General features: G+C 35.8%; 1 long non-coding RNA gene across 1 annotated transcript; it reads left to right on the forward strand.

Annotated features, from left to right (window-relative positions):
* Positions 1–2,362: 2,362 nt before the first annotated feature.
* On the forward strand, positions 2,363–6,185 carry LOC112790682 (uncharacterized). The gene is made up of 4 exons (XR_003196772.3): positions 2,363–3,042; positions 3,144–3,311; positions 3,392–3,536; positions 5,947–6,185. It is a non-coding gene; the product is annotated as an uncharacterized lncRNA (long non-coding RNA).
* Positions 6,186–7,044: the final 859 nt, after the last annotated feature.

Below are 7,044 nucleotides of genomic sequence, written 5' to 3' on the forward strand. Positions count from 1 at the left end.
AACCTTCCATGTACATGAATATCATACTTGACCTTATTTTTAACTAATCTTTTACAATTTGTGAACATTACCATTGATCTTGGTTTTTCCAATCTTGTGAATCTCATTCTTATGTGAGTTAGTTTGATTCGTTTCAAAATAGTGCATCATTTATATATCCTCTCATTATCTTTACAAAAGTTTTTAGTCAAAGATTTATCCTTGAGAAATTACTAATGATTGAGTTGTCTTTTTCTTATGACTTTTGTATTCTTTTGGATCAATTGAAAGCTTGTTTGATGACTCATGCCTAGTGAATCTTGTTTGAACTACTTTGGTTTAAGATCCTTTCTTGTATGGCTTGACTCCTTTTCAAGTACATCCTAATATCCTTGAACATCCTTTTGAAATGGTGATTTCAACTATACTTTTGGAGTCTTGTTTTGAATTTTTAAAGAAGTTTTGAATTCTCTTTGAAGAAATTCTAAACTGAATCTATTCCCTGTTACTTGATTGAGAGTGAAACCATTATTCGATTTTGACGAAATTGTTCTTAAAGTTGGCATGCGCTATTTTAAATGAGATTTTGAAAAGTTTCCTTGTTTAGTGGAAACCGATTCGTTTGTAACGCACCACTTATTTCCTTTACCAAATTGTAAACAAATTTTTACTTCGGAGTTTCTTTTCTAAAAAGAGTTTAACTTCCTCTTTTGTACTTGCTACAAATGTTATACACGCTTGTTTGAATATGAAATTTTGAGAATTATGAACAAGCATTTGATTACTTCCGAGTTTTTATGAACTGCTTTTGGTTAAGTCGTGCATCTAATTATCTTTCTAAAATATTTGAGGAAATATTTTAGCTCTTAGCCAAAGTTGTGTGCATTTTGTTTTTGGAATTCTACATAATCTACTTCAACATGAAATTGTATTGAAGTAAAGCCACGTTTATGCTTTTGTTACTCTCTTGAAGGATGTTTATTGTTTAACTTCTCTTTCAGATTGCGAAGTGATTTTTTTGCAAGTTTTCGATTCTTTTGTGAACAATGCATTCGGAAGTATTTTAATCATGCTCTTGATTTCTGTGAGTTTTGTCTTGGGTCTGAGATATTCTTTTCTATAAACCTCATGCTTCTTCGGCTCAACTTGAAATTGTTTCAAACTGATGCACTGATTTTTCTGCGTATTGGTCTTATTGAATTTCCTTGATCCAAGGGTCATCTTTGAGGTTGTCAGTTGATTCATTTCTAGCAAACTTCATTTGCTTGATCATCCTTGTTGTTTGGGATTGGATATATTCCCTCAGATCTATGAGTACTATCCTTGACATTTGACTCTCCTTTCTATGATCTTGTATCCTTCTGAGTAGACTCGAGAATTGTTTTGATATCACGTGCGACTTGTAGACGTAGTTACGCGATGCGTTAGTTCTTTAGGACGTGATATATGTATACGGAAGGTGAAGCGGTAGGTGTGCAACGTTGAGTTGTAGGTGATTTATTTCTTGCGAGCGGGTTTGCGATCGTTAGGCTTATGATCGGCCATGAGATTGTAAAGTGCCTGATGGAGTTAGAAGGTTAAGGCTTCGAGGTTGAGATGAGGTTAGTGTGCAGATGTTGAGCACGTCGTTGTAACCTCATCCTGTTTTATAACCTTCAATGCCTTGCCTTACTATCACATGTTTGACCCATGTCACCTTTTTGCATTGAGCCTACCTTGTAATGTTTGCTTTGCACTCACACTTCTACCTTTGCATCCTTATGCATATGATAATCAAAGTATTTGAAAACCGTATATATGTTTATATGTTGAGACATTTTTGCTTATTTCTTAAATGTGTTCAAGAATGAACTGTTATGAAAATTCCTTCGTTTTGTATCAATTTTCGAGGGCAAAAATTTTTATAAGGTGGGTAGAATGTAAGACCCAAAACTTTTGAAAAGTCTTATTATGATCAAGTCTCAAATCATATGGTTATTTATAGCCTTAATTTCAGAAATTATTTTATTAAAGGTAATTAAGGCAAGTTTTGATTTATTGGATTTAAGATGAGTTATGATTATTATCCAATTTTATAATTGTTGAATTATTTTCTATATTTAGATTATAAATTTGGCAGTTATGAAATAATAGGGATTTTACATGATTTGGATTAGATAAGTAATATTTCAAATATTACTGTTGTTATTTTGGAAAATAAGTATATTATTTCTAATTATTTGGTGGGGACATTTTATTGAAAATAATTTATGAAATTGATGAGCAAATATTATTTTTATACATTATTATTAATGGATTAGAATTTATTTCTAATTACTATAATATCCCTATTTTTATTTGAAATTACTAAAATGCCCATAACCCTAATTTTTGAAAGAGAAGCCCTAACCCTAAAAACCCTGCCTGGTTCCCTTTCAACCACACCAGCACCCTAACAGCAGCAGCAGCTGCAAACAAAATGAAAGCAAAAGAAAGAAAGGGCTAGAAAGAAACGGGGGGAAAGCAGAGGGAGGCAGGGGAGGAAGAAAGGCATGGCTAGCAATGGTGGGCATTGCCGTCGCCGCCGAGTTGCCAGCCGCCGCCGCCATGGCACACCAAAGGAAGAACGGGAGTGAGGGAGCTTAGTCGCGGGAAGAGGAGGCGCGGGTCTGACTCATCCCCGCAGATCCGCCCGTCCCGACCCGTCGCCGTCGCGAGGAGGAGAAGTCACTGTCGCCGTTCTGTGTGGCCGCGCCGTCATCGTTGTTCTCGGAGATCCACGATCAGAGGGCACCCGCGCGGGGGTGGAGGACGTTGCTGCTGTCGCCGCTGTTAGAGCCACCGCCAGCTGCGTCACCACCGCGCCTTGCCTCGCCGCTGTTGACCTCTCCATAGTCCACTGCCGCCGGAGCTCATGCCATCGCCGATTGAGCACCACGAAGAACAGCGCCGCGTGAATCAGGGAAAGGAGATGCCTTTCTGCCTCTGCTCCTGGGTTTTGGATTCTGACCAGGCGACACTGCCGCTGTGGAGTTAGTGTTGCTCTGATCTTGCCCTGGCTCCATTTGGAATCGCTGCTGTTAGGTAAGCCTTACCCTGTTTCCGATTCTCTCTTGTTCCATCAATTCATTCCTACCTAGAAGCATTGTTGCTGACACTAGTTGTATTGAATAAAATGGTTCTAGTAAGTTGCATTGTCGCTGCCTTTACTGGAGATGGTTGCTGGCTCTGTTTGGAGATTTATGTTACAAGTAGTATTCGTTTTGGGGACTGCTTCATCTGTTGCTGGAACTACTAATGGAACCATCGCTGAGGCTTGTGTTCTTTGGTTCGGTCAGTATTCTTTAGTTACCGTAAGTACTTCTGCCTCGAGGCCTTGCCAGTTCATATCCCATGATGTGTTTTAAGGTTTCGCAATAATAATATTTTCTAGGATTAAGCTATCGGAGCCACATGTTGCGCGTAAGGGTTGTAATTGCTGCCGCGAAAGTGAACAAAGCTGTGATGTGAGCTGCCGGTAACTTCAGGTTGATAGAGACTTCTTGTGGCGCGTTTGAGTTATGGAATTGCGTTTTGAGGTAGGGGCGCTTTTCAAAAACTATGTTTTGTATATTGGAATTATTACATATGGATACTGATGTGAGATATTGTGTATTTGGTGATTGTATCTGCCTTGTGTATTATTTGATTGACTTGAATGATTATGAATGTTGGTTTGGCTGAGTTGTTGTGCGGCTTTGTGAAATATAATGTTTTGAAGTTGATTCTTTAAAGATTTGAAATTTGAGTTTAAACCGTTGAGGATTGGTTTGAATTGAGTCAATTATTTCAATGATGTGAAAAGTCGAATGCTCTTTTGAATTCAGCCTGGTTTATTTTAATTGATTTGGTTTTGGACAAATGATTTGTTATTGAACCGTTTCTTTAAAGCTTTGGAAATGAGTTATATCGATTGATATTGAGTTGATTTTGAATGGTATCCTTGAGATACGCCACTGAGGCGATTGTTGGATTTGGCTTGCTTTAAATTGATTTCTGGTTTTGAGCTGTTGAAAAGGAATGAGAAATGGTTTGGTTGGGACCCGAACCGGGTGGCAAAAGTCCAAGTTTTAGGGGAGGTGCTGTCGAAATTTTTATAAAACCTTAGTCTTGTTTGAAAGGTTATTTAAAAAGGGTTGAATTCGAGAAATTGTATTATTTGATTTATTAAGGGGATATTTATGTTTTCAAGCTTAATTTACTTGATGAACCTTATATGTTGAGTTTGGCTTATTTAGAACTGAACTATTGTTACCGTTTGAATCACTGAAGGAAAGAATGATGCTTTAATATTGATTTCAATATAAAAAGGAGTTTTTAGTGATTTTTAAAGGAACCTAGACTTTTGATTGAGTAATCAAGTTTGAGGCATTTTGGAAGAGTTGGAAAAATGGGTTCCAAAAAGAAATCTGAAAGCGGTTTGATTCAAATGAACCGGTTCCGTTTCAATGAGTTGATTTTTGGACCGGGTTGGAACTTGTGATTTTGTATGGCGAGTTTTATAGTAAATTCAGTTTTATTTACTTGAACCGAGAATCTATTATTTTAAGAGTTTCAATGAATTTTAAGGAATTGATATAGGTTGACCTTCCCTAAAGACTTGGGACTCTGCCGAGAAACTTTTGTTATAAAATCCCATTGTTGGATGGGTGATTTTGAATGCTTTGAAATAAATCCTTAACTTGCCATGGTTTGGAAGTTTGGAAAGAGAATGCCGAGAGTGGCTCTGTTTTAAAAAGGGAACTCACTTTGAGTAAATTTGGCTTATGAGCCTGAGATGATTTGAGAAACGAGATTTCTAAAGCCAAGGCTGAAAAGAGTTGAAACTTGATTTCAAAGTGAAATGAATTGAGAAAATGATTTATGGCTTAAATGCCGATTTCATAATTTGATGATTTTGAATGTGGAAGTGCTGTTTTGTTGTGAGCCGGAATGGCTTTGAATGATATGAATATTGGCTGGTTCTGGATTGAACCGTGAGCCGGAATGGCTGTGTGTGATTATTAATATTGGCTGGTTCTGGATTGAACCGTGAGCCGGATGGCTGAGATGGATGTTGATCCATGATTGAGAATGAAAGCATTTATGCTGAGATATTGATAAGTTGTGATGTTTGCACTTCCACTATCGGAGATGAGGGTTTCCCTGGGTAGTAGCAGTGGCTAGCCACCACGTGCTCCAGGTTGAGACTTGATACTCTGTTGACCCTATGTCGTAAGTGTGGCCGGGCACTGTGAAAGTCCCGGATGAGCTCGCCCCCAAAATATTCACCAGTGAGGGTGATGGATATGGATCATGTTTATGATCAAGTTTATGATGAGTATAACTCGAGTTGGGGATGCGCGACAGAGGGACAGTCCAATGGTTAGCTACCAGGACTTGTCGGGTTGGCTCTATAACCGACAGATGATATCATCAGCCACTAGGGACAGGCATGCATCATATGCATCTATGTGACATTGTTTGGGTATGCATATTGTACTTGGTTTGCCTATGTGATTAACTGCTAATTGTTCTACTTGCAATAACTGTTTGTTGTGTTTGCATCTTCCTACTTGTGTTTGCATCTGGGACTCTGTTGGATTGTGGTGGATTGGTTGTGGTTGGATTGTTTGGGCCTAGAGCCGTGGTTGAATGAGATGGACCGATGGTTGATTTCAGTTTTGTGGTTCTGGTTTGGAATAAGATATGAAAGGTCATTTTGGCTCAGTATAGATAAACCTTTTTGAAATGCTTTGATGTTTTGAGAATTGAACAGTTCCTCTTTCAGAAAAGATTTCTGACTTTACTTTTATTGTAAACTGTTGTTTTTGAAAAGAGGCATAAGATGGTTATTAATCACTGGTACGGTCTATCTTCATGTATCCTATTACAGTAATTCCCAAAAACCCTCTACTGAGAACCCTTTCGAGGATGATGTTCTCACCCCTTACATTTTTCCCCTTTCAGGATATGGGCGCAGAAGTTACGAAGAATTTATTTAGTTATTGTTGTGATGCTCTGTATGACCTTAGTTATTATTTATTGTACCCTCGTCTTTATCTTGATATATTCTGTAAGAGGGATAGGAATTGTATTGGTTAATGTTTGTAATATTACTTATATATATGTATGTATATATATGGATGTATCTTGTAAGAGTTTTTGTAAGTTGTATGGTATCTATGGATGTTCTTTGTCGAACGAAAGTATTTTTGGGAGCGGTATTGTGGTTTAAAGTTTTAAACAGGCTCATATTTTAGTATTAATTAGTATAAGTGTCGTCGTAATGTCCGAGCTATCAGAATTGCGCAGCCGGAAGCGTGAGCTTTGGTAGTTAGGGTGTTACAACAGTGAAGTTACGTCATGTTGAAGTTTAGGCAACTGAAGCTCTAAAGTTTGTATGAGTTCAGTTTGCAAACGATATACCTGTCGTTCTAATACCAGCCTGCCTTGTAACCTTTTTGCATCGAGCCTATCTTGTATCTTTTGTTTGCACCAGACTTCTTCTCTATATTTTTAAGCCATAAGAATATTTTGGATTTGAAAATTATATATATATATATATATATATATATATATATATATATATGGTAAGACCTTAAGGTTTCTTCCTTATATGTTACGTCTTATATATACCAAAATATTTTACTTTTTTTCTAATGTGTTCAAAAGTAAAGTTAGTTTGAACTTCTTTCATCTTATATCAATTTTCGAAGACAAAAATTTTTATAAGTAGGATAGGATGTAAGATCCCAGATTTTTAAAAATTAAATAATTAATTATTTATAAGTTATTATATTATATTAAAATATAATTTTAAAAAAAATTATTTTTGACAAAAATAATTAAATAAAATTTTATAATTATTGAAGTTTAATTTAATTATTACTTATTTTATTAAATTTAAATTTTTTATAAAAAAATATATATTTTGATTAGATAAATATTAAATTTATTATTATTATTATTATTATTATTATTATTATTATTATTATTATTATTATTATTATTATTATTATTATTCATTTAGTTTTGGTAAGAAACAAAGAAAGAAAGAAAATTTTA

The sequence above is a fragment of the Arachis hypogaea genome, chromosome 3 (assembly GCF_003086295.3).
Source record: "Arachis hypogaea cultivar Tifrunner chromosome 3, arahy.Tifrunner.gnm2.J5K5, whole genome shotgun sequence".
Classification (NCBI taxonomy): Eukaryota; Viridiplantae; Streptophyta; class Magnoliopsida; order Fabales; family Fabaceae; genus Arachis; species Arachis hypogaea.